This window comes from Papaver somniferum, chromosome 8 (assembly GCF_003573695.1).
Source record: "Papaver somniferum cultivar HN1 chromosome 8, ASM357369v1, whole genome shotgun sequence".
NCBI lineage: Eukaryota > Viridiplantae > Streptophyta > Magnoliopsida > Ranunculales > Papaveraceae > Papaver > Papaver somniferum.
In genome coordinates, this window is record NC_039365.1 from 176,116,065 (window position 1) to 176,142,866 (window position 26,802).

General features: G+C 36.0%; 1 long non-coding RNA gene across 1 annotated transcript in view; it reads right to left on the reverse strand.

Annotated features, from left to right (window-relative positions):
- The window catches only part of LOC113304046, a 93,335-nt gene extending 77,755 nt beyond the window's left edge, over window positions 1–15,580 (reverse strand). The window contains exon 1 of the long non-coding RNA XR_003338012.1: window positions 15,522–15,580. This is a non-coding gene — a long non-coding RNA (uncharacterized LOC113304046). The remainder of the gene's footprint in view (window positions 1–15,521) is intronic.
- Between the last annotated feature and the right edge of the window lie 11,222 nt (window positions 15,581–26,802).

Here is a 26,802-nt window from a genome sequence, read left to right on the forward strand (position 1 = left end):
GAAGATGAAGTTGTTGAAGATGAGGATATTCCGGTAGGTATGTACCATGGGCCATTGTTATATCCCGGTGATTATGTTATATACGATCCTCGGCGAGTACTCAGTCAATTAGGATGCGTCCAAAAGGTTCCTTTGTTTGACGAGAAATTCAGGTTGTTACCAAAGGGTGGTAATGAAACTAAAAGCACCACTTCATCATGGGAACCAAAGTATGATCCTGATCCCACCCTTGAGTTTTGGAAGAAATTAGACGAACACACATTAGATGCGTCCAAGTTAACACCTTTAGTTAATGATCCATGTGAAGAAGATTCGGTCTATATGGATTGGTATAACCAAATTTCTCATCCCTGCATTATCAATAAGAAAAGTCAAAAGTTAGCTGATAAGGGGAAGGCGTAGGCAATCAAGATCACCGACAAGTCTACTTCCGAAGAAGTTGTCAAGGATTTCAAGATAATGGTGACAATGACTTCAATTATACTAACTTCATAAATTAGTTATGGTAAAAATGTCTTCAATCTCACGGTGATAAGTTGTTGACAAATGAAAAAATAGGTTGTTCTGGGTAGGGAGATGTTGAAACAAATGAAGGCCAAACTTGGTTGCAAAACATCTATGACCGTTGAAGAACAAAAATACCTCTACCATAAGTGGGATGCAATCATCAACAAAGGACAAGGACCCGAGGAACCCGCACAAAAGCCTACCACTAAGAGGTCTCAACAAGTTGGTGAAGGTACAAGTGGAGGTGGTACTACCGGCCCACCCGGTAATGATGCGTCGGAAGATGAAGACCAAGGTGGAAGAAGAGGTGTTTGTGGAACTAAGAAGGAGGGGTCGTGGTTAAGTGCCCCTTTGTGTTTGCAAGTTCCTTTTAATGTTTTCTTAAGTTTTAAGTACACTTTTATGGTGTTGCAAACACCATAAACCAAAGTTATTGGTTCCTGTAAACTTTTATACCTTGAGTTGTAATCTATGTGAATGAAGTATTTCTTTTTTTGTTTCTTTATCTTTATTTGTGGACTCCGAATGTTCTCCTAAAGGATTTTTCGGATCTTCGTCCCCGTCAACCATTGTTCACAAACAACCAAATATAGATAAAAACAGAACATTTGAGATTTGTATTACCTCAAGCAATCTTTAGAAAAATACCTTCATTTCAACTGCAATTCGAGTACCCGTATCCAAGAGCGTCTCCTTGGTCTGATACCAATTGTTGCGCCAAAGCCTGCAGAAGTGTTAGGTTTGCACTACTACGAGGTAACTCAATATCGCCAAGAAAGACAATCACACATACAAGAAGAACAAGTATTTAACGAGAATGAATCCTCGGGAAGGAATAGAAATTTTATATATCACCGTATAGGTTGGAATATACAAAGCCATAGACAAGAAGAAGAGAACTTTTACTTAGTTCTGGTGTGTTTTATCTAGTTCTCTCTAAGGCTATTTATACACATCAATAGGACTGGACACATTCCTTAACAAGGATTAATTTCCTACAAGTATAGGGTTTCCTAACTTAGCTCTAAGAGACAAACCTCTTAAGCTTCTATACTTAGGACACAAGTACTTGGTTTCCTTACCAACTAGATTTCCTAATCTAGTCCTTGACCGACCTACCAACAACAAGCAAAAGAAGGTTGTTTCCAAAACAAATTCTTTTGGTGGAGTTTTTAACAAAGAGTGGAAAGCAATGGCAAGATCACAAGTACTGGATTCCCCAGAAGATTCGGATTTACTCATTGATCCACAAAGACCAAAGAGAAGACAAGATGCGGAGTATGTCAAAAGAAACTCTGCCCAACCCAAAATTGCTAGAAGAGTTTCATATCAACAAAATTCTGAAGATGGTGAGGCGGCTAATCCTAAATTTCCGCATGATAAATGTTAATATTCTCGTGGAATTGTTGGGGACTTGGGAATAACCCAACAATTCGTGCTCTGCACTCTTTCCTTAGAGGTACGGATCCTGCAATAGTCTTTTTATCTGAAACAAAGCTTTTTGTTGATGCTTCTATTGAAACAATTAATCAATTTGGGTACAACAACAACTATGTGGTACCTTCAATTGGTAGAAGCGGTGGTCTTTGTCTATTATGGAAGGATACGGTGAATGTGGAAGTTATCTCTCACTCTTCTAATCTTATTCATGTTAAAATCCATAATGATGAACCTAGACATCCATGGAATTTGTTTTGTACATATGGCCCTCCAAAGATTACAGATAGAGCAAGCTTTTGGCATAATCTTTCTCATCTGGTCCGGCAAGTCAATGTCAGCAATGCTTTACTTAGAACACGATATTTGGAGGAATGACTTCCACAGTTCAAGTTGTGGAGTCGAGATGTTATTTATATCTTTGAAAAGAGATACATAGTTGGTTATTACAACTTCTTAACTATTCATAGCTAACAGATGCTATTCAAAAGGAAGTTTAAATTATCCTAAAGACTATTGCAAAATACCCGGTCTATAGCAGTATTCACAGCATGCTTACTGTTTTTGTGGAGATTCTTCAGCTGATGGGTTATTATCCTTAACACCCCCCACAAGTTGTACTTGAGTTGACGAATGTGCAACTTGCTTCTAATGTACTGGAACCGTGGTGAAGATAGCCCTTTTGTAAATATATCATCCATTTGGTATTTGGAACTTATGGAACGAACTGGTAACTGCTCCTCAAACTGTTGTGTGAGAAAATTGGTTTTTCTCTTCAAATTCATAGTATGAAATAGTCAAAATACCTCTTGAAAATGTTGTGTGAAATAGTCGAAATACCTCTTCAATTGGTAGTATTGATCTGTGTTGGTTAACAGATATAATTCGTAATCGTATTAATTTGTTTTGGTATTGAAATTTGCTTAGAACTGGTTTTTAAGAGTGTTTTTAGTACCATATCTTTAAGTGTTGATACAGGAAACAAAAGAGTTTGTCCAGTTGCCTTGTCACTAGCAGAGACTTTTGAACAAGCTTTCTTAGCAGCAAACGATGTTAATGGCGGTGGTGTATTGTTATGATCTGGTGATAGAGATTTGTGTTGTAGGTAAAATGGATGGATGATGTGATTAAAGTAGGTGATGGAACTAGTGATATGGGTGAAAAACAAACACCTAAAGATGATTTAGAGTTCAAAACTCTCTGAAGTATTTTAACGAGCAGATTAGGGGTATATTATTCCTTTCACAACGGAAGAGTGAGGGGATCGAACCCTCCTGATACCAACTTAGAACACGATATTTGGAGGAATGACTTCCACGGTTCAAGTTGTGGAGTCGAGATGTTATTTATATCTTTGAAAAGAGATACATAGTTGGTTTTTTTTAGCTAAGTCATAATAGTAAAGCCAAAACAGTAATTACAAGTAATTACCTAAGGGACGCCAAGGTCCCGGGCCCTTTAGGAAATAGAGGGCAGACAAAACCTCTAAATATCTAAAAATTAAAAGAAATGGGAAAAACATGCCCTTACAGGAAACCGTAAAAACCTATAACTCCCATTATCTTCACATGAACTTAAAGCATAATCTTCACATGAACTTTAAGCATCATATAGATTACAAGCATTAAAACTTCATTTAAAACTGGGTTTATGTGGTTGTAAAGGACCACGAAATTTACTACTCTTCGATGTATGACTATCAACTGTTGTTGTAGCCTTCTTCATATTTACCCAGTTCAAGACTCTCTGAGCTTCTTCCTCCGCAATAGGGTCAAACGCACTATCTATGCTGGAAGATTTTACTGTAGACAGCACTGGCATATAATTTACAATCGCTGATCGGTTAGTATCATCCTACATCCCCTCATTATAATCTTTTTCAACTTGCTCGTCATTCTCATCAACCAGTGGAGATTCATTACCCACCTTCTCCGCCAATTCATCGATGAGATTATTTGCTGCAGTATCTATAATTTCTTGAGCGAACTTCGACATTTTTATCCCTTCTTCCTCCAATCTCTCCATACACATACGTATTTCCTCTTCAGTTAGATTCTCCTTAGATTTATTTCCAAGTTTACGTCTTTTGAGTCTTTTCTTACCAGCTGCAACACCCTATATAATTTCAGTAATAGTGGGATTATAAACTACTGAAGTTATAGCCATACCTGCATCTGTTATTTTATCAGAAACACCCTCACAATCTTGCTTCTTTTCTTGATCAGTTTCCATCACTTCATTATTTTTCAGGGCATCAAACCTACCAGAGTATAACGATTGATCAACATCCCCAACTTCATCATCATCATCCGCCCATCTTCGATGAGTATTCAATTGTTTATGTTGCACAATCTGTAGGTTTTTTCCAAACTTCTCACTATTATTATTAATTTCACCTTCAGTTGGAGCCTCATATTCTCTAGTTGTGTTCCTTTTTCTTCCACCCCTAGCATTGTTCGTTCCAGTAGCTCTTTTCCTGGCTTGCACCTGGTCTGTACGTGTCTTTGAAGCTTCCCTACATTGATTAAGATGATGAGCTAAAACCTTACAATGCTCGCAGTATTCAGGTTCTTTAGGAATTAAGACCACCTGTTCATAACCCTACGGATCCCATCTTGATTTCACATACACTGTTTTGTTAACAGGTTTTGAGAAATCAATCTCAACAAGCACTGATGCGTAATACCCAAATTCTTTCTGCAATGTAACTTCATCGACTTTTATTGGTTTACCTAGGGTTTGCGCCATGGCTAACACGATCTTCTCAGTCCAATATTCTTGTCTTAAACCCGGAAATTGAACCCATACCAATGAAGAGGTTACCTTTTGGTTTTCAGGGTCAAAACCAGGCAACCATTCTTGAACTCTAACTGCATGAATAATTTTGATACCTTCAACAATAGTTTCAATGATCCATGGACCTTCTTCTAAAACCTTTTTTGTGTCTTCAGCATTACGAAAAGTCATTGTAAAGAAGCCTTTAGGTAACGGAATAAATCTACATCTATCTTTGATTTTCCATTGTGCTAAAAGCTTTAGATACATAGTTGGTTATTACAACTTCTTAGGTATTCATATCTAACAGATGTTATTCAAAAGGAAGTTTAAATTATCCTAAAGACTATTGCAAAATACCCGGTCTATAGCAGTATTCACGGCATGCTTACTGTTTCTGTGGAGAGTCTTCAACTGATGGGTTATTATCCTTAATAGCTTTATTGGAGATTTCAATGCAATTTCTTCTGGAAAAGAAAAATTTGGTGGATTACCGGTCTTGGAATCAAATATTTCCTACTTAAATGACTTCATACACCAAAGCCTTTTAATCGATTTGGGTTTTAGTGGACCTGCATATACTTGGAGCAATGGAAGGTCACTGGATAACTTAATTAGACAGAGATTAGACAAGGTAATGGCAAGTCCAGATTGGTGCATATCTTACCATGAAGCATGTGTTCTTCTTCAAGATTAGCAAGTGATCATGCTCCATTTCTTTTAAATACGTCAAGGAATGTTGTGAGAGCCCCTCCCTTCTATAAATTTGAAGCTTTCTGGATTGCTAACCCGGAGTTTCAAAAAAACGTGGAAGAATGCTGGTCTCAAAATCCAGAATATGACGTTCAAAAGAAGCTGAAAAAATTGGGATCTTTTCTTTCTCATTGGAGTAAAACCAGAATCGCCTGTGTAAAACACAAATTTGCATTTCTTAAGACTAAACTACTTAGAGTTCAGTCATGGAGACCATCTGTGCGTACTCTCTAACTAGAAAAGCAAATTGTTTCTCAACTCAATGAGTACCTGGTTATGGAAGTTACATACTGGGACCAGAGAATGAAGCAAAATTGGGTGAAAAAGGAGATCGAAACACAAGGCATTTTCATCTGTCAGTTCAACAACGTAGAAAGAAGAACACCATCACACATCTTCAATCTGTTAACTCAAGTTGGATTTATGATAAAAATGATATTGCTAGGGAATTGGTTTCTCACTTTCAAGGTTTGTTCCAACAACCGCAGGGTGTTCAAGTCCCACCAATTACTACCAACAATGTCTCTGCAATTTCTCAAGAAGACAATGACAGTATTTCAAGGTCTCCAACTCCAGAAGAAATTTTGGATGTGATTGTCAAGATGAGTTCATATACTTCTCCTGGACCGGACGGGTACTCTCCTATTTTTTACAAAAAATGTTGATCAGTTGTTTGTAATGATGTGGTGCAAGCAATAAAATCAATTTTCATGTATGTTGAGTTTCCTGATTTACTGAATCACACCCACATCACTTTAATCCCTAAAGTTAGAAACCCTGATGTGCCTAGTGACTATAGACCTATCTCTCTTTGTAATGTTCTTTACAAAGTAGTAGCAAAATTGTTATCGAATAGAATCAAACCTTTCTTAGATAACTTTATATCATGGGAACAAAATGCGTTTATTCCAGGAAGACAGATTGTAGATAATATAGTTATTGCAAAGGAGTTACTGCACTCTATGCACAATTCTTCGGCTGAAAATGGATATTTTGCTTTGAAAGTAGATATGTCAAAGGCGTATGATCGTGTAAACTGGAATTTTTTAGGAGATATGTTGAATTTAATGGGTGTTACTGGGTTATCTCACACTCTTATCATGAAATGTGTCACAACGGCTTCTTTCTCTATAAATCTTAATGGTGCGCCTCATGGTTTCTTCAGAAGTGAACGTGGAATCAGACAAGGATGTCCCTTGTCTCCAATGTTATTCATTATTTGCTCACAAGTTTAATCAGTCTTAATGGATCAGTTTGAACAACAGGGGCTTTATCAGGGTTACAAGCTAAATAGGTGGGCACCAACAATTACCCACTTAATATTCGCGGACGGCTTGTTTTTCTTTGGAGATAATACAAGGATTAATGTCAAGAATCTGAAGAACATTATTCAACAGTATTCAGATCTTTCCGGCCAGTTGATAAATTATAATAAGTCTTCGATCTACTTCAGCAAAGGCAACTCCGATTTGAAGAAACAAATAATTATTCATGATTTAGGTGTCTGTCAAAGTAATGACAGAAGATGATAGGTATCTTGGTATCTATCAGTCCAAACTAGCAGGATGGAGACACTACTTCGTAAACTATGCAGGTAGAACTCTTCTCGCTAAAGTTGTTTTTATCTGCAATTCCTTTATTCCAAATGGGAATATGTCTTCTGCCTAAAGGTGTTACTAGTCAATTAGACAAAATCATAAGGAACTTTTGGTGGGGGCACCCGTGTGACACAAGGAAGGCTCACTTCATTAATCAGAATAAATTACTTCTTCACAAAGACTCTGGGCATTAGAAGTATGGAATTCGTAAACAAGTCATTAGTCTGTAAATTGGCTTGGAGATTTTTGGAGAATAGAGATGACAGATGGGCGCAAATTCTGGATGCAAAATATTTAAAGGGTGCATCATTTTGTATGGTAGATGCTCCAAGTAATTGCTCTTCTATTTGGAGCAGCATGCTAGAGGTTAGAGAAATTCTATCTAACAAGGTTTTCTGGCAAGTTTCAAGATCTTCAACCCTAAATATCTTCAATGAACCATGGATCCCAAATCAAATGGAGCATCTTCTACATAAACTGGATATTACTCCTCCAAATATTCAGACTATTTCTGACCTGTTGATTCCTAATACTACACATTGGAATGATATTCTGATTGATGGTCTATTTACCTAGAATATTGCTGAATCTATAAAGAATACTTACATTTGTAGTGTGGATCGGAGCGACACCTCAATCTGGACTCCATCAAATTCAGGCAAGTTTAATTCAATAACCTGTTATAAGAGTCTTGCAAATTCTATTCCTTCCTCCTCGGAATTGAGTAATTTTCCATGGAAAAAATTTTGGGCTTTCAATAATATTCCTCCGAAGATTCTGATGTTTGGATGCAGGGTTTTACACAATGGATTAGCGGTCAAGGCGAATATTTTCAGGTTTAACAGAAATATTGAGATTCAATGTTCTTTCTGTAAGGAAGAAGTGGAATCGGTGGTGCATCTACTCTTCAACTGTGTATGAGATAAGACGGTTTTCAATAATGTTCCTTTATTCGCTTCTTTCTCGGCTGACGTTCATGATCCAAAGGAGATTTTTGTTTCTTGGATGAATGATGAAGAGGCTCAAAGATTTGAAATGGGTCTTTGCATCCTGTGGAATTTATGGAAGATGAGGAATGAAATCGTTTTCCAAGCTGCTTCTTTTTCTCCAGGGAAAATACTAAAATTGGTAAACATGGATTTTGAGAACTGTAGTGTAGAGGGAAATAGTAATTTCAGTGGAGATAATTCATCTATATGTCTGCAGCAATGGGAACCACCGCCAGTGAATTTCATGAAGATTAATGTAGATGTTGCGTTTGTGCCAAACAAGGGAGCTGCTGGTGCAATTATTCATGATTGTATGAGTTTTTTCCAAGGCTGCAGTACCTCTTTGTTTGACGCAACTTCTCCGATGATCGAAGAAACTAAGGTTGTTCTGTTGGGCTTGGACTTGGCACAAAATTTAAATCTAAGGAATATTATAATGTGAAAACTACAGGGAGATCCATTCTCCCAGACTTTTCTACTATGAAACCCACGCTCAGAAAAACACAGGCGCGCACCCATTTTCTGGAAGAAAATTATTCTCAAACCCATAATTTCTGAAATTATGTTTCGGTCTTTTTTTTTTCTTCTTCTTCTTCTTCTCAGATTCGTATCTCCCTACAGCTTTCTTTCCTATCTATCGACGGAGTCCAAAATCTCGATTGAGATTAGAAATTGCAGCAACCAAGTTGGGTCCATTTGTCAACTGGATTGGGTGTATTCAAGGGTTCGTTTATGGTTCGAATCATCTACAGTTGAGGTAATGTTTGAGAGGAAGAAGTTAGGGTCTGATCTGTTGATGTAATTGATTATGAATGAAGTTTTAGAAGATCAGATAAGGAATTTGGTGAAGTTGCAAAACTGAAATCAACAAAGAAAAGGGGATCTGGGACTGATTGATTAAATGGGTTTTGGTGGTTGTGTTCGAAGAATCGAGAGCTCGAGATGATGTAGAAGGTTGGGTTGTATTTTAACTCAAGAGAGCCAGGAAAGAAGAATTTCTTACATCCCCTCTTTTATCTGTCCAAGAGATGTTGTTGTTGTGGTTGATTGTGACAGTAAATGATGATAAATGAGTCTAGTTTATAATTCCTGGAAGAAGTGGAGTTATTGGGCTGTGTTGAATGTGAAATTGCAGGAATTGGAGAGCTGAAGGAGATGGTTTCTCAACATACAACAACACCATCAGGTAGCGTATATCAACTGTTCGATAGAAAAGCTGAACCACCATCTTATTACCACCTAGTTCGCAGCTGTTACAATGGTTGCTGCGATGGGCATTGTTGATTATCTGGGTCGTGTAAGAAGATGAGAAGAAACAAATGCTGCTGCAGATGTTTGTGTGGGTGTTGTGTGTTGTTGCCGTGGGTTTGAAACCAGCAAGATATCGAAGGATACATGTTGTCTATGGTGAGGGTTTGGTACAGTTCTGGCACCGAGAAAAGAAGGAAGAAAAGGGTGCAGAGTGATTCGCAAATTTGGTTAGTGCTGTGGAAGATTTGGTCAAGGCTAAACAACAAGAACATAACCAGCTGCAGCTGCTTGACCGCACCGTTTCCTTGCTAGTTTGCTGTGCGTTTGTGGGATGAGTACAAGGGTTGTTTGCAGCGGATGTGGCGTTAATTAGAAGCCAGTATGGTGATCTAACTTGGGTACCAATTTGTTTCAGCATCGGATAGAGTTTGGGTCCTTGAAAATAGCTAAGAAAGAGTGTAGCTGCCGTCAGTTTTATGAGATGAATGGCTGCAGATTGGTGGTGTTTAGTGTTTGTATCGAACAAGGATTGTTGGAGGCGGTTTATGGTGTGACATTACAGGGTTTAGCACATCAGGTTTTGACAGAAGAAGCATTATCAACGGCAGCTTGGTTTGCTGCCAGGATTTGACTTGAATCTATGATGTTTTATTCTACGTCTGCAACAATGGATATAAGGGTGTGCTTGTTGTACGAGATTGAAGAGTCTGATTTTTGTCGAGATATAGATGGGGAGCTGTGAAGTTGGTGGCTAGTTATGCATGACATGTTGTTATGACTGCATAACATGTCAAGATCAGATTTGGTTTTTAGTCTGTTGGGTGTTGTTTTAAGTTGTTATGCAGCTACGAAAATGGATGCATAACCTGTTATGCATCTAAAAAATTTGTTTCATAACTTGTTATGCAGTCCAGAAAACGGTTTCATAGCACGTTATGCATCAACTTTTTCGTCACTATTGAAACCAACAAAAACAAAGACTGCACAACTTGTCATGCACCTACAATAATATCTGCATAACATGTTATGCAGTCGTGAAAATTGATGCATAACCTGTTATGCATCTGAAAATATGGCTGCATAATGCATTATGCATCGAGAAATTTGTTGCACAATCTTTTATGCATCGAGAAAATAGATGCATAACCTGTTATGCATCCAAAAATATGTTTGCATAATGCATTATGCATCAATTTTTTATGTACGCACTAAAATCAACCAAAACAATGGCTACATAACTTGTTATAGATGCATAACTTTGTTATGCAGTCGAGAAAATGGTTGCATAATTCGTTATGCGTCTGCAGAATGTGTTGTGCATCTTTTTTGGTGGCTGCATAATGGTTATGTAGTCAGTTTTCGAAATTTTGCCTAAAATGATGATCACCTCCGATTTTTTCGTGAAAAACAAAAATTTAATATTGTTGTTTGTACTCGTTGCGTAGCTCTCTTAAAAAAATTTCCAACGATATAAAATTTGTAAATTCCAAGGCGCGGATTTTTAGATATGTTATATCCAAGTTGCGTTGCCAATTATACCCCTGATGCATAACCCGTCATGCGGATGCATAATCCGTCATGCATACATTTTTAATAATTTCATATAATTATGGGTGTCACGGTACCTAAAGTTAATTGTGGGCCTGAGAATGAGAATTTTTTTTTTTTGGATCTCCCCCTAATTTCCCCTATTATAATTGAAGGGGATGTTGTAATGTGATAAAGGCAATTCATGGTGAAACTCAGACCATTCCATTTAGTATTTATTCCCTGGTTAGGAAAATAAAAGATAGAATTCCTCATTTTGATAGTATACAGTTTCAATCTGTCCGCAAGAATGTAAATGAGTTAGCTCACAATCTGTGTCACTATGCAATGCATAATAACTTTGAGGGAAGGTGGAATGCCTTTTCCCCTTCAGCTTGTATTTCTTCAAACCCCAGTATGAATGGGGCAATGTTTTAATAAAGTTCTAGGGTCTCTTCGAGGCCCTTTTCCCTTCGGAAAAAAAAAACAAGCCTGCTTTGACTACATACTCAAAAATTAAATATAATGCCTTCATTGCATTATGCTGCAGGGGGGTTACATAAATAAAATATCATTACTAAGTATGTGATTCAATTTTGAAAGTGATGTGTAACAGGCCGTAAGATGAACGACCTTGAAGGAAATATATTATTGGTTCTATTAAAAGCAAACACAAGACTGTCAGTGGTTCCTCACTCTTCATTTGATAAAGAAATGCATCTCTTTCAGAGGATACACCAATCGCCAATAAAATCACACAGTGTAAAGAAATGTATTTCTTCCAAAATATTACACCCATCACTGATAAAATCACATGATGTGAATGGATACGTTACTAGGTGATTGTTTAGAACTGTTGGTTAAACTTCAACATAGAAGTCACTAACAAGCTGGTTAGGACAAGATTAGGAAATTGATGTAATCCTAAGGGAATTAGAAGTCATCTAGTTCTAAGAAAAGGAAAGACATGTAATAAGGTAATAGGATTAGGAAAAGGAATTCATAGTTCTATATATATATGTTCACCAAAGTTGTGGTTGATCATAGGAGCAAGATTAGAGCTTGTGTTTAGTTTTGAGAGATTTTCTAAACATCAATAAAGAGAGTTGTCTTTATATAAGCTAAGTTTCATCTTGCAGTTACCATTAATTGGTATCAGAGCTTGTCTACACCGAGCCATGGGAGATGAGAGCACCATCATACGTGCAAAAGATTTCACGCCACCATCAATACAAGTTTCAGTCCTCAATGCCACAAACTACACAATATGGGCCATGAGAATGAAGGTACTGATGAAAATCTACAAAGTTTGGGAGACAATTGAACCTGGTACATTGGACCCAAACAAAAACAATGTTTCCATTGGATTACTCTTTCAAGCAATACCAGAATGTCTTGTTCTACAAGTTGGTGAACAGGAAACTTCAAAGAAAATTTGGGATGCAATAAAGGCACGTAATCTCGGAGCTGATCGAGTTAAAGAAGCCCGTCTGCAAACCTTAATGTCTGAATTTGAAAGAGTGAAGATGAAAGACACTGATACTATTGATAGCTTTGAAGGAAAGCTACCAGAGATAGCCTCAAAAGCTGTGTCACTTGGACAATCCATTGATGAAGATAAACTGGTAAAGAAGTTTCTCAATAGTTTACCAAGATCCAAGTATATTCATATCATAGCTTCTCTCGAACAAGTCTTAGATTTAAAGAAGACTAGCTATGAAGATATAATTGGAAGATTGAAAGTATATGAAGAGAGAATCCTTGATGAAGAAAACAATGGAGAAACTCAAGGAAAACTCTTGTACACAAACTCTTGTAGAGTAAACAGAGGTCGAGGAAGGGGAGGAAGGTTTAACTCACAAGATATAACAACAAGTCAGAATGATCAAAACCAAGGGAAAGAAAAGAAGGATAGATCAAACATTATTTGTTACAGATGTGATAAACCAGGACACTTCTCCTCTGTATGCCCTGAAAGAATACAAAAGATGGAAGAAGCAAAAAAGAATGAAACAAGGGAAGCAGATACAACTCTTTTCATGCATGAAGTTGTATTCTTAAACGAAGGGAAACTAATACCAAAGAACTACGAATCAAAGGATGGAGAAGAAGGAATCTGGTATTTAGATAACGGATCCAACAACCACATGACTGGCAAGAGACACTATTTCTCTGAACTCAATGAGAAAATCAAAGGAAAAGTGAAGTTTGGGGATGGATATTCTGTAGAAATTGAATGGAAAGGATCAATTCTATTTCAGATCAAGACCGGAGAACAGAAGCTTGTCACAAACATCTACTTCATACCAAACTTACAAAGCAACATTCTAAGTTTAGGACAAGCTACAGAAGTTGGATGTGATGTTAGAATGCGACAAGATTATCTAACAGTTCATGACCCAAGTGGAAGACTTTTAGTTAGAGTCTCACGCTCACAGAATAGACTCTACAAGATAAGTCTCATGATTGGAAGGCCATTGTGTCTGAATATGAGACTGGAAGATCATACATGGAAGTGGCACGCAAGGTTAGGACACATAAGTTTCAGAACCTTAAAAACTATGTCTCAGAACAAGATGGTTCGAGGGCTACCACAACAAAACGGAGTGGTGGAGAGGAGAAACATGACTCTAATGGAGATGACAAGAAGTTCTTTAAAGGCTATGCAGGTACCTAATTATCTATGGGGAGAAGCTGTACGACACTCCACATACCTAATAAACAGGATACCTACGAAAGCTCTGAAACACATGACTCCATATGAAAGTTTGCGAAATAGAAAACCAAACATAGATCATTTAAGAGTGTTTGGTTGCAAAGCATACGCAAAAGTTAATTCTGCAACTCTTAAGAAACTGGATGATCGATCTCAGACTCTTGTGCATCTAGGAATTGAGCCTGGATCTAAAGATTACAGATTATTCAATCCAACAACGAAAAGAGTAATAGTGAGTCGAGATGTGGTGTTTGATGAGACAGCACATTGGAACTGGAAAGAAACTAATGATGGACCAAGTAGGGATCCAGGAATGTTTCACATGAGATGGGATTCAGATTAAACAAGAAGCTTATGCAAGGAGAATTCTGAAAGAAGCAGGACTTGAAACTTGTAATCCAACTAAGATACCAATGGAGTTTGGACTTAAAGTTTCAAAGGCACAAGAAGAAGCTGAGATTGATCCAACAAGTTATAGAAGAAATGTTGGATGCCTAAGATACTTGTTACACACAAGACCAGACTTGGCTTTCTCTGTGGGAGTAGCAAGCCGTTATATGCAGAGTCCACGCAAGTCTCATGGTGATGTAATAAATCAAATATTGAGATATCTAAGAGGAACAATCAACTGTGGATTGAAGTATGGTCGAGGAGGATCAAAAGGAATTGTTGGGTATAGTGACAGCAGTCATAATATTGACCAAGATGATGGAAAAGGTACAACTGGTCATATATTTTATCTAGGTGAAGCACCTATTACATGGTGCTTACAGAAGCAAGACACAGTAGCTCTGTCATCATGCGAAGCTGAGTTCATGGCCGCAACAGAAGCAGTTAAACAATCAATATGGCTTCAAGAACTGTTGGGTGAAATCAAAGGAAGAGAACCTGAAAAAGTTCTCATCAAGATTGATAATAAGTCTGCAATTGCACTCACTAAAAATCCAGTGTTTCATGGGAAGACGAAACACATTCACAAAAGGTATCATTTCATACGAGAATGTATCGAGAAGGAGATCATCAACGTTGAACATATACCGGGAACTGAGCAGAAAGCAGATATATTGACAAAGGCATTAGCTCGGATCAAGTTTGAAGAAATGAGACAACTGATTGGAGTACAAGATATGTCACGGGTAAGGTTGAAGCTTAACGGGGAGAATGTTGGTTAAACTTCAACATAGAAGTCACTAACAAGCTGGTTAGGACAAGATTAGGAAATTGATGTAATCCTAAGGGAATTAGAAGTCATCTAGTTCTAAGAAAAGGAAAGACATGTAATAAGGTAATAGGACTAGGAAAAGGAATTCATAGTTCTATATATATATGTTCACCAAAGTTGTGGTTGATCATAGGAGCAAGATTAGAGCTTGTGTTTAGTTTTGAGAGATTTTCTAAACATCAATAAAGAGAGTTGTCTTTATATAAGCTAAGTTTCATCTTGCAGTTACCATTAAGAACCTGTTCCTTCTATTCTACATAACTACTCAAGCATTTCCTATCTATCTCAATTCTTATAATTAAGTAATACTAGCTCAACACTAAACAACTGTAAACTAAATGAATAGTTACTTCTTCAGAACAATTATTATCAGACTAACTAACACTGCTTTATAAAGTTTCCTAAAACAGAATATACGTAAAGAATCCACAATAGTTGTAAGTAATGGTATTGAGATGTATTACAAGGAAAATATTTCTCAACTATAACCTAGTTTAACCAAATGCCAAGTTTGCATGAGTATTCACCTCTGATACAGGATTGGTCACATATTTTCCTCAAAGAATAATGATCACCGGTACCAGAATCGTAATTATCCTCAAAGATCAAACTCTTGAACCCAGCTTTCAGTGCCTGCTTCAATCGTAACACGAATATATAAAAACAAAGAATTAGCAATCAAGAAAGACAAACTTATAAGCCCTAACATAAGTAGAATTTATAAAACAAGTTTATGGAAAATGCACCTTTTAAGTTCATTTTGATGATCATCGAAGAAAATAAGAACCCGACTTAAGTCAGTAATACTGTGTTTCTTCGTCACACACTTCCAATCAACATTTCCAAAATCCACAAAATCCTTCCCATCAAAATAAGTACAGTCGCCATCAACATAAGCAGACCCCTTCTCAAGATACTTCTCAGGGTGCCTAGGTGTAAGTGACAGTATCAGTGTGTCTGGCATTGCTTGACAAAGAACCCATGTCGAATGCCCTTTGAAAGCACCACTCTCCATCATCAGATCAGGTTTTAACCACCTAATCATGAACCAAAGTCCAAAACTAAGATCAAAACCCATCCCATACTGATTATTATTGATTGGCCGTGTCTTATATCAATAGGCACAAACTCTTCCAATCGCTTAATATATTCTTCGCTGTCCATTCCACCACTCGTCCCGATTTCGATCTGCCATTTGACAAGAAGTAAAAATCAAGGTGGTGTTTAATGTTAACAGTGAATATACCGATTCACTCTAATTTAAACAGATGTTCTTTACATATCTAAAAATGAGCTAATAGCACCAAACAAATAAAACTCCCTAAACTGTTGAAAAGACCCATACTCAAATCAAGAAACCCCAAGTTTAGCAAGATCTTCATGAGCAAATCAGTACCTAAATCAGCTGAAAACAAGTCCTGAAACATTGAGAAATGCAGCTGCCACTCCAATAACAGACCCACACTTATCACCCAATCACTCTACTTTAAGATAACCAATTTCAAAACAAATATTCAAATCAAGAAATCCCAAGTTCTGCAAGATCCTAATTAGCAAATCAACACAAAATTGAACTTAAAAAAAGTCATAAAAAATAGTGATAAATACCAATATTTTCTGATAATCATAAAAAACCCTAAAATTAGTGACAAAACCCACATCCAAAATTCCATAAAAAACCCCACAGCATAACAAAAACCACATGAAACTTCCAGAATTGAAAATCCAAGAACTGAACAAAAGGGGCAACTAAAAATAAAAGTGATCAAGAGAGGACTTACACCAAGTAACACCAAGAGTACCAAAATCTGAACCTAACCCATCAATGCCAATCAAACTTCTTAAATCCAGAGTAGAAACACAAACAGAATTCATGGAACGAATAATAATAGAAGAAACAAGAAGAAGGAAAGAGAAAAGAATGAAAGAACATAGCCAAAACACACCAAGTTTGTGTGTAATTAGGTTTGTTATTCTCATTGCTAATGATATCTTTCTTGTTTTTGATTCATCATCATCTCTTTCTTCTTCATTTCCTCCTACTCCACCACCTCTGATTCCTTCTTCTTCAGTCGTTTGTGTTGTGCTTCCTCTCATTGATAATGCTCTTTCAAACATTTTGCTCTGTGTGTGTTTTTCCTTTTATTATAGAGTGTGAGAGAGTAACTGTAGGGGTAAAATATCGCACACACGGTTATCAGGAGAAGTATTGTCGTTATAAGGAGCGAACTGCTCTCGCACGTAGTATATCCAAAGAGACGGAACCAATGACGTCATGAACTCACAAGTAAAGTGTGAAGTCAGTGCGAAGTTCCAGGAGCATGTGCGAGAAGATCCGAATGTAAGCGTGCGAGAACATCGCACGTCAGATCCGAAAATAGGGGCTTTATTAGCTGTCCTCCACCATGTAAAACTCCTATATATAGGACCAACCATCACTGTCACTACACCATTTTCAGGATTTTGTCACACACTATACCTATTACTGATTGAGTTTGTAACGGTTATAAATGTACTAAATAGGCTGTTATTAATACTGTAATGGTGTTTGGTAACGGTTTTATCTGTGACAAGATCCATATACAGTCCATATAAAAGGCGTTACAATAGTTAATAGTCACAATTGACCTAATTTTAGGATTGTGATAGGTGGCTCATTTGTCACGAAAATTGTAACAGTTTAGGTGTGAGTATATTATTGCAACGATTCATTTTAGGACACTGTCTTCTTGTAGTAACGGTTGCAGTAACACCTATAAGTGTTAACTATTTCTTGTAACAAATCTTTCAGTAACACGTGTCATCCTCCTATACCAGCACTCAGATGATGACACGTGTTCTCTTTAACTAACACTTGTTGTAACAATTATACCCGTGACAATTCTTTAAATTACAATAAAAAAAATGGGTAGTATAGATCCATTATAATGGACCTGGGCTTCCAGTTTACAGGCCTGCGACACAATTTATCCTGAAACACAGGCCTGCGATACACATTTCAACACTCATACATACATTGTGGAAACACAAGCACAAAGGGCTATTCATTATGATACAACCAAAAAATTGTTTTATTCATTACAAAACTTAACCAAGCACAATTCAAAGCCAACACTTTGTGAAACCAAGTAAAAACAAGCTTAACTTAATTAATACACAATGAGATAAGAAGTTGCAAGAGAATAAAAATACAAATGAATCAATAAGATTTAAAAACAAGCTTAACTTAATTAATACACAATGAGATAAGAAGTTGCAAGAGAATAAAAATACAAATGAATCAATAAGATTTGTTATCATACCATTTAACGCGAGCATAGACAAAGTTATCATTTCAAGCAATTCCAGCATTGGCATCAAACACACATGACCTACAAATAATAAAAACTGAACATGTTAATGACAAGTTTTGGAGTTTCATGGATCAAGAGAGGAGCGGAAAGAAAAACAGAATAAAGAAATGTAAAGAACTACATTATTATTGATCTCTCTTCACAAACTCCAAATTACAACTTAGCTATATAAAGCAAAACATAGAATAAGTGACGTTCCACTTCATACGACTCCCACTTCCTAAGGTGTAGGTAGACAGACTCAACATTAACACCTAAAGTTCTTCACGTCCTGTAAACAATAAAGACTAAAACTAATTCAACACTTCAGTTCTACAAATGTAGTTATAGCACTATTAACTTGCCAGATTTTTGTACTCACACGAACTACCTCTGTTATATGACTTGCAATGAATACAAGAACTTCATCTCATAACAACTGAAAGTTGGATACTCAATTTAAAAGTTAAACACCGTGGTTCAAGGAAGTAAAATTCAGAAAATGGAGTACATAGAAAAAGAAGGTAAAAGGTCAGCAGACATACCTAAAGAGCACAATATCAAGAACTGATCCACCTAGTTTTGTCTTTGACTGCACCAAAAGAGAGAAAGTGAGGAGTCGAAACACCGTATATTTGACTAAAAAAATCAAGGAATGATTGAATTTAGAAAAATAGGGAACACTGCAAGAAAGTGAAAGGAAAAGGTTAGTAGACATACTTAAAGAGCACAACCAAGATCAAGAATGGATGCACCTAGTTTTTTCTTTGGCTGCACCAAAACAAAGCAAGTAGAAGTTAAAAAAAAAATTGAACCAGACACCCACACCCAAATTTTTAAGAGTTGGAATGAGTTTTCTAATCTCTCCACACCTTTTCGGCACCAGCGAGTAACCCAATGAAGACTTTCGGTGTAAGAACATCCATGCTTGAAATAGTTGCACTACTCACAAAGGTTATTGGTACTCTTTTCTATAGACAGCGAATCCCATATAAGCAATTCGAAGTAGTCTTGCCTCAGTAGGTTGTTCGAACTGCAGCTTTTTACACCGAGGAATCTTCACAAAAACAGAATAAAAAGAATCAACAAAGTTGAAAGAAAGAATAACAACAGAACTCTAACTACAAGAAGTTATGAATAAGCAAAAGTCACTGAAGCTAATGTTAAAGAAATAAGAAGGGCAAAAGGAGGATTTACATTTGCAGAGAACAACATGACCACGAAGAATCAACATGCGGGAAAAAGGAGGATTTACTTGAAATAGTTGGAAACATCGCACTAATCAACATGCAATTGATTGAATTCCTTTAAAAAATCCCAAAAAAGTCGAATGGATTCACAAATTTACCATCTTTGCTCAGCACTTTGACTGTGTTTCTTACAGTTGTATGAAAAAAGTTTCAGTCAACAAAATTTGAACTTTTGGGGGTGATATAACGAAATTTAACTTTTCTCCCTTGATATTAATAATTAGAAATTACACATTCAACAACAAAGAAATCAAAACATCTCTCAACTTTCAGCTACGATTTGCAATAAAACAAATTTAGAAAGAAAAAATAATTACCTCAATGAGTGGATCTCTTCCAACAATAAAAAAGACTTCCTCTGCCAGAGTTCTTATGACTTTATCACAAGGGTCATACAGTTCTAGCATACACGATGACCAAATCCTAACATATGAGTTGCGGCAGCAATAGTCGGTGCCTATATGTACCACATGACCATTAACATTAGGTGGAATACCACGGAAGTACAAGTTAAAACACCCAAAAGTAATGTTGCATTAACAATCAAAACTTGTGTTTAAACACCCTTATTAGGCAGAAGATAAAACAAAACATGACAAGAGGTAGAAAGTATAAAGAACAAAATAAATATACCTTTCCAAGTATACGTGCGATTTGTGTATCCCTCACTTTTTTTGAATTGTAGAGATCTTGACCCTTCTTTCAAAAGAAATGATTTAACATCTTGGAATTGGTCATACGAGTTGAAACTTTACATTTTATATTACTTGCAATGAATAACATACGAACAATGTCAACAGTCTCAGCAAGACTAGCACTTACACACATCCTTGGGATTTCATGGAGAACCATACACTAAACAATAGTTGAGCTTTCTACCAAAATGAAAATGAATTCTAAGAACCTATTTTTTATGATACAAAAATCTTAATAACTAATCACTCAACCAGAATTAGTAGCACATAAGCCAACGAAAGCAAAACATAACGAATTATCAACATTCATCATATAGTAGGTAGGTTATGACACATCATCAATTTATTTGAAATAGTTTCAGAGGTGTTGAATCTACTATCAGGTTAACATCTACTTCATCAAGTTTCCCATACTTAATCACACCCATTCACCTACGATCAACAACTTCAGCTAGGTTCTTCCTTGACTGTTTTCTCGGATACAACTGAATCCAGCTCGAGCTCCATCACCCTCTTTCCGTCAACGTTAATCTCAAGCTCCAATCTTCTCCATTACAGATTTTGCTCCAGTTTCATGATAGTGGCAGTAAAATCAAACTCCATTAGCACCTCAACTAATCTTCATCACTAGTAACCATACTGACATTTTTCTCTGAAAATATATATATCATTCGATTTATTTCTTAATTCTCTATCCATCTTAAACCTCAACACACATGTTAATTTTCAAACATGATCAGAAAAACTATAATTAATATAAAGTAAGATGATCATATGAAATCAACAAGCTACTGTAGTTAACCATTGCTTGTGTTGTCGCATTTTGGATTCCTTGAGAACTATCAAAATTGATCAGGAACACATGGAAATTTCACAAGGATTTTATTAACTACAAGGTAAATACGTAAATAAACAAGAAATAGAACAACTTTGGTGGAATGAGAGAGAGCTTATTGTGTTATAAGGATCCTATGAAAGCCAAACATTAGAGATTTGACCCCAACCGAGTTTACGTTGAAAAAAAAACATAACAAATTTCTGTTAAATGTATCACCAATTCCCACTAGCATAACAACTTTGGAGGATACATAAAACTTTTCAGCATTCAAGAGTTCACAAACCTTGATAGCTTGTCTGGGAGCCTTGAATCCAAACTAATTTTCTTGCAGCATGGTTTCTCCCTTTACAAGAGGCTTTCCCTTTCTAGATACTCTCAAGCTACATAAACAAATCATAGAATCAGTAAGAACACAAAAAACATCAGTAACGTACATCACAGGTTCAAAGATTACTAGAGTTAGACCTGAGTCTCTCGTTCGGATGAACAGGAGAAGAAACATATCAGTAACGTACATCACAGGTTCAAAGATTACTAGAGTTAGACCTTAGTTTCTCGTTCTGATGAACTGAAGACGAAATATATCAGAATCGAACATCACAGGTTCAAAGATTACTAGAGTTAGACCTTAGTTTCTCGTTCGGATGAACTCGAGACGAAATACATGAGAATCAAACATCACAGGTTCAAAGATTACTAGAGTTAGACCTGAGTTTCCCGTTCGGATGAACTGGGGACGAAATATATCAGAATCGAACATCACAGGTTCAAAGATTATTAGAGTTAGACCTGAGTTTCCCGTTCGGATGAACTGGGACGAAATATATCAGAATCGAACATCACAAGTTCAAAGATTACTAGGGTTAGACATGAGTTTCTCGTTTGGATGAACTGGAGACGAAATATATCAGAGCTGAGCATCTCAGTTTCAAAGATTACTAGAGTTGCACCTGGGTTTCCCGTTCGGATGAACTAGAGACGAGATATATCAGAATCGAACATCACATGTTCAAACACTACTAGACTTAGACCTGAGTTTCCCGTTCGGATGAACTGGAGACGAGATATATCGGAATCGAACATCACAGGTTCAAAGATTACTAGAGTTAGACCCGAGTTTCTCGTCCGAATGAACTAGAGACGAAATATATCAGAATCGAACATCACAGGTTCAAAGATTACTAGAGTTAGACCTTAGTTTCTCGTTTGTATGAACTGGAGACGAAATATATCAAATTCGAACATCACAGGTTCAAAGATTGCTAGAGTTAGACCTGAGTTTCTCTTTCAGATGAACTGAAGACGAAATATATCAGATTCGTTAGTGCAATAAATATCATGGAGATAATGAAAATAACCATACTACCCTTATCGGAAATAAGTGAAATAAATATTACAGATTGTGAAAATGACCATATTACCCTTACTAGAAATAAGTGCAATAAATATCATACAGACAGTGAAAATGACCATATTACCCTTACTGGGAATTAGTGCAATAAATATCATGGGGATAGTAAAAATGACCATACTACATTTATCGGAAATAAGTGAAATGAATATTACATATTGAGAAAATGACCATATTACCCTTACTAGAATTAAGTGCAATAAATATCACATAGACAGTGAAAATGACCATATTACCCTTACAAGGAATTAGTGCAATAAATATCATTGAGACAGTTAAAATGACCATACCACCCTTATCGGAAATAAGTAATGTAAATATTACAGATTGTGAAAATTACCATATTACCCTTACTAGAAATAAGTCAATAAATATCACAAAAACAGTGAAAATGACCAAACTACCCTTATCAAAAATAAGTAAAGTAAATATTATAGACTGTGAAAATGACTATTTTACCCTTACTGGAAGTAAATGCAATAAATATGTTGGAGACTGTCAATGACCAAACTACCCTTACTGGAAATAAGTGCAATAAATATAACACAGACGGTGAAAATGACTATACTACCCTTACTGGAAATTAGTGAAATAATATTATGGAGACTGTGAAAATGACCAGACTACCCTTATCAAAAATAAGTAAAGTAAATATTACAGTTTGGTCATTTTATAGTCTTCATGATGTTTATTGCATTAATTTCTAATATGGTCATTTTCACAGTCTGAAATATTAACTTTACTTATTTTTAATAAGGGTAGTCTGGTCATTTTCACACTCTCAATAATATTTATTGCACTAATTTCCAGTAAGGGTAATATGGTCATTTTAACAATATGTAATGTTTACGTTACTTATTTCCAATAAGGGTAGTCTGGCCATTTTCACATCATAGTCTTTAATATTTACTTTACTTCTTTTTGATAAGGGTATTTTGGTAATTTTCATAGTCTCCATGATATTTATTGCATTTATTTCTAATAAGGGTAATATGGTCATTTACAATATGTAATATTTACTTTACTTATTTTTAATAAGGGTAGTTTGGTCATATTCATATTCTCCATGATATTTATTGCATTTATTTCCAGTAAGGTTAATATGGTCATTTTCACAGTGTAACATTTACTTTACTTATTTCTGATAAAGGTACTCTGTTCATTTTCATAGTCTCCATAATATTTATTACACTTAATTCCAATAAGGGTAAAATAGTCATTTTCATAGTATGTAATATTTACTTTACTTGTGATAAGGATAGTTTGGTCATTTTCATAGTCTCCGTGATATTTATTGCCCTTATTTCTTGTAAGGGTAATATAGTCATTTTCATAGTCTCCATGATATTTATTGCACTTATTTCTAATAAGGGTAATTTGGTCATTTTCACAGTAAAGGTAATATGGTCGTTTTCAAAATGTGTAATATTTCCTTTACTTATTTCCGATAAGGGTAGTTTGGTCATTTTCACAATCTTCATAATATTTATTGCACTTATTTCTAGTAAGGGTAAAATGGTCATTTTCACAGTTGTAATATTTTCTTTACTTATTTCTTATAAGGGTTGTATGGTTATTTTCACAGTCTATAATATTTACTCTACTTATTTCCGATAAGGGTAGTCTGGTCATTTTCACAGTTTCCATAATATTTATTGCACTAATTTCCATTAAGGGTAATATGGTCATTTTCACAGTCTGCATAATATTTTGTTGCATTTTTTTCATTAAGGGTAATATGGTCATTTTAACAGTCTGTAATATTTACTTTACTTATTTTCGATAAGGGTAGTCTGGTCATATTCACAATCTTCGGAATTTTTATTGCACTTATTCTGATAAGGGTAGTCTGGTAATTTCACCATCTTCGGAAGAAGCAAATATGTTAAAGTCAAATTTCCATAAAGTCATGACTTGTTGACTTGTTGACTTGGTCTTGATCCTGTTTTCTAATATTAAGAAAATTAAAAAGAAAAAGAAAAATATATTTTGATTTATAGAAATTGAGGCTCCTTATCACCTTGCCTACCAAAGATGGTGGCTTTGGTATATACACCATGACAGACACCCAAGCCTACTGTTACATTCTTCTCAGTGTCAGACGGCTTCTGTGCAAAAGGCGATCCTTGGTGACCTTTTCCCAACAAACAAAGGTCATGCTTATCAGTTGGCTCTACAGAATTTTATCCAGGTATGTGGATTACCTTCTTCTTATTATGTTGATGATACCCCCTCCCCCCATGCATTCCCTGGCGGTTACCTACTTCGATGCAATTAAGAAGAAAATCCCAGGTCAGTTTTCTATGTCTGCTAGAGATTCCATTTTATGGCAGTGTAACCAAGTTAAGCATGCTCAAGATTATTTATTGGCAATTCCTATTAGTTGGCTTAATCAATGCCTCGGGCCGAGACAGTTCAGAGTTGTCCTTTGCTACCGATTGGGTATCCCTTTGTTTGTTGAGAATGGTTCATGTTCTAGATGTAACAAGCCTATGGATATTTATGGAGATCATGCTCTTCAGTGTGCTAAGGATGTTGTGGTTAAGTTTCGACATGACTTTGTACGTGATATAGTTGCTGATATTTGTTATAAAGCTAGTGTACCTGCGCGCAAGGAAGTTTCTCTGGGCTTCTGTCAGATGAAGACAAAGATCTAAGGCCGACTGATTTCCTCGTCCTTAACTGGGAAAATGGTAAGGATGTTTGCATGAATGTTACAGGGGTTTCTCTCTTCACAGGTGAAGGTATTCGTTCTTTTGTTCCGTGGTCGACTTTATTGAATTTATTCCTTTTGGTCAAATGGTCTGGTCTAAATTTTTTTTTTCTTTTCTTTTTTTCGTATCTCAATCACTCCAATTCACCCTAGCATTGGTAACAACTTGAATCGTGAGCCCCACCTAATCACTTAGAGAAACATAGTTTAAAAACAAAACAGAATAAAAATAGAAGTGAAAAGGACTCAACGAGATATGGTGAAACTATCATGTTATTTCTAACATCCGAGCTCTGTGCTTTTATGAATAGATTCTTTAGATGTTGCCATCTAATCAGATTGGTTCCTCAACTCCTACAACCAAAATGCTTCCATCCACTTAGATTGGTTAGTGCAATCCTTAATACGCATAAATTTCTAGGCTCTGGAGTTTATTTATTGCAACTAAAAAGTTTCTCCCATACCCCTAAACTTAAATCTAACACTGTCCTCAATGTTCTAAAGATAAAATTAAAAGCACGAACAAGGAGAAACTGTTACCATTTGAAGCAAAAGAGATAAGGAAAGATATTACCGTGTCGCATAAATGTTGGGTTACCTCTCAAGAAGTGTTAAGTTTAAAGTCTTCAGCCAGACTAAGAAAGGATTAGTCACCTCATAGAATCATAAAGTAATAGCCGAAATTTCTGTGGGTCATCAAAACCAAATAGAGTTATCACAAATAAAAGGAATCTGCAACCTGCAAGAAAATAAACAAATAAAACACACCCTTGTCTAGTTTCCTGTTTAAGACAACTACATCTAGCTGTGGTTCGGGTTCAGGTTCTATAACTGGGTCCAAATAAAATATTTTCATGGGTTGGAATTCCTCCAAGCTAAGATCCGGTTCAGGTATTAGAGTCTGGAAAAACTCAAGTAAAAACTTAGAAGCACATAATAATAACCTGAATAATTGAGGATCCTTAAAATCAATCAGTTTTGACTCACACAATCGACCACAATGAATTTGGTGGTCAATCTTAAGCAAATGTATCAATCCTAATCTCTTAAAGTAATTAGGTTTAGTCTCAAAACTAAATAATTGACACATCTGAAATTTATACGTTCCCACAATTGGTTGAAAAATATTTGGTGGGAAAACAAAGTCGATCTTGGTATCAGAGCATGGTCTAACCTCATCAACCAGCGGATGGGTTTCTAACAAATGAACTTCCTTATGGACATCACTAGGCTCAGGAAAACGTGTGTGAAGATAATCTTGTAAAATAGTTGAGGCACATGGAAAATGATAATCACCCCCAAACTTAGAGTTTTGGGTATCTCTAGATAGACTAGCTACAATTTCCTTAATTTCTAGATCGTTGGAATCCTGAAAATAGTCAATTGCTTCTTCTAGGTTATACTCAAGTGACACATCCTCACCCATATTTAATAGCTGTACGAGTTCATTATCTTCGTCTAAGACCATTGTTTCTAAATCGCTAGACTCTAAAACGATATTTTCAGAATAAACTCGTTCCTCTAAACCATTATCGACTTCGTAATCAAATAGAAATACTACATCATCTAAAGAAGTGGTATCTCTAATCAAATCCTCGTCCTTTTGAATAGGTGAATAATCATTAAAATTATCGGGATCTGAACCAGAAATAACACTATCATCATAAAGTTCATTTGGAGTAACAAATTCCTGATCATTATGCCTACATATTTCAAATTCTTCATCAAAACTATCCTCGTTATAATCATCATAATAGCATGAAAATGGTTGAACCTCATCTAAAGTAG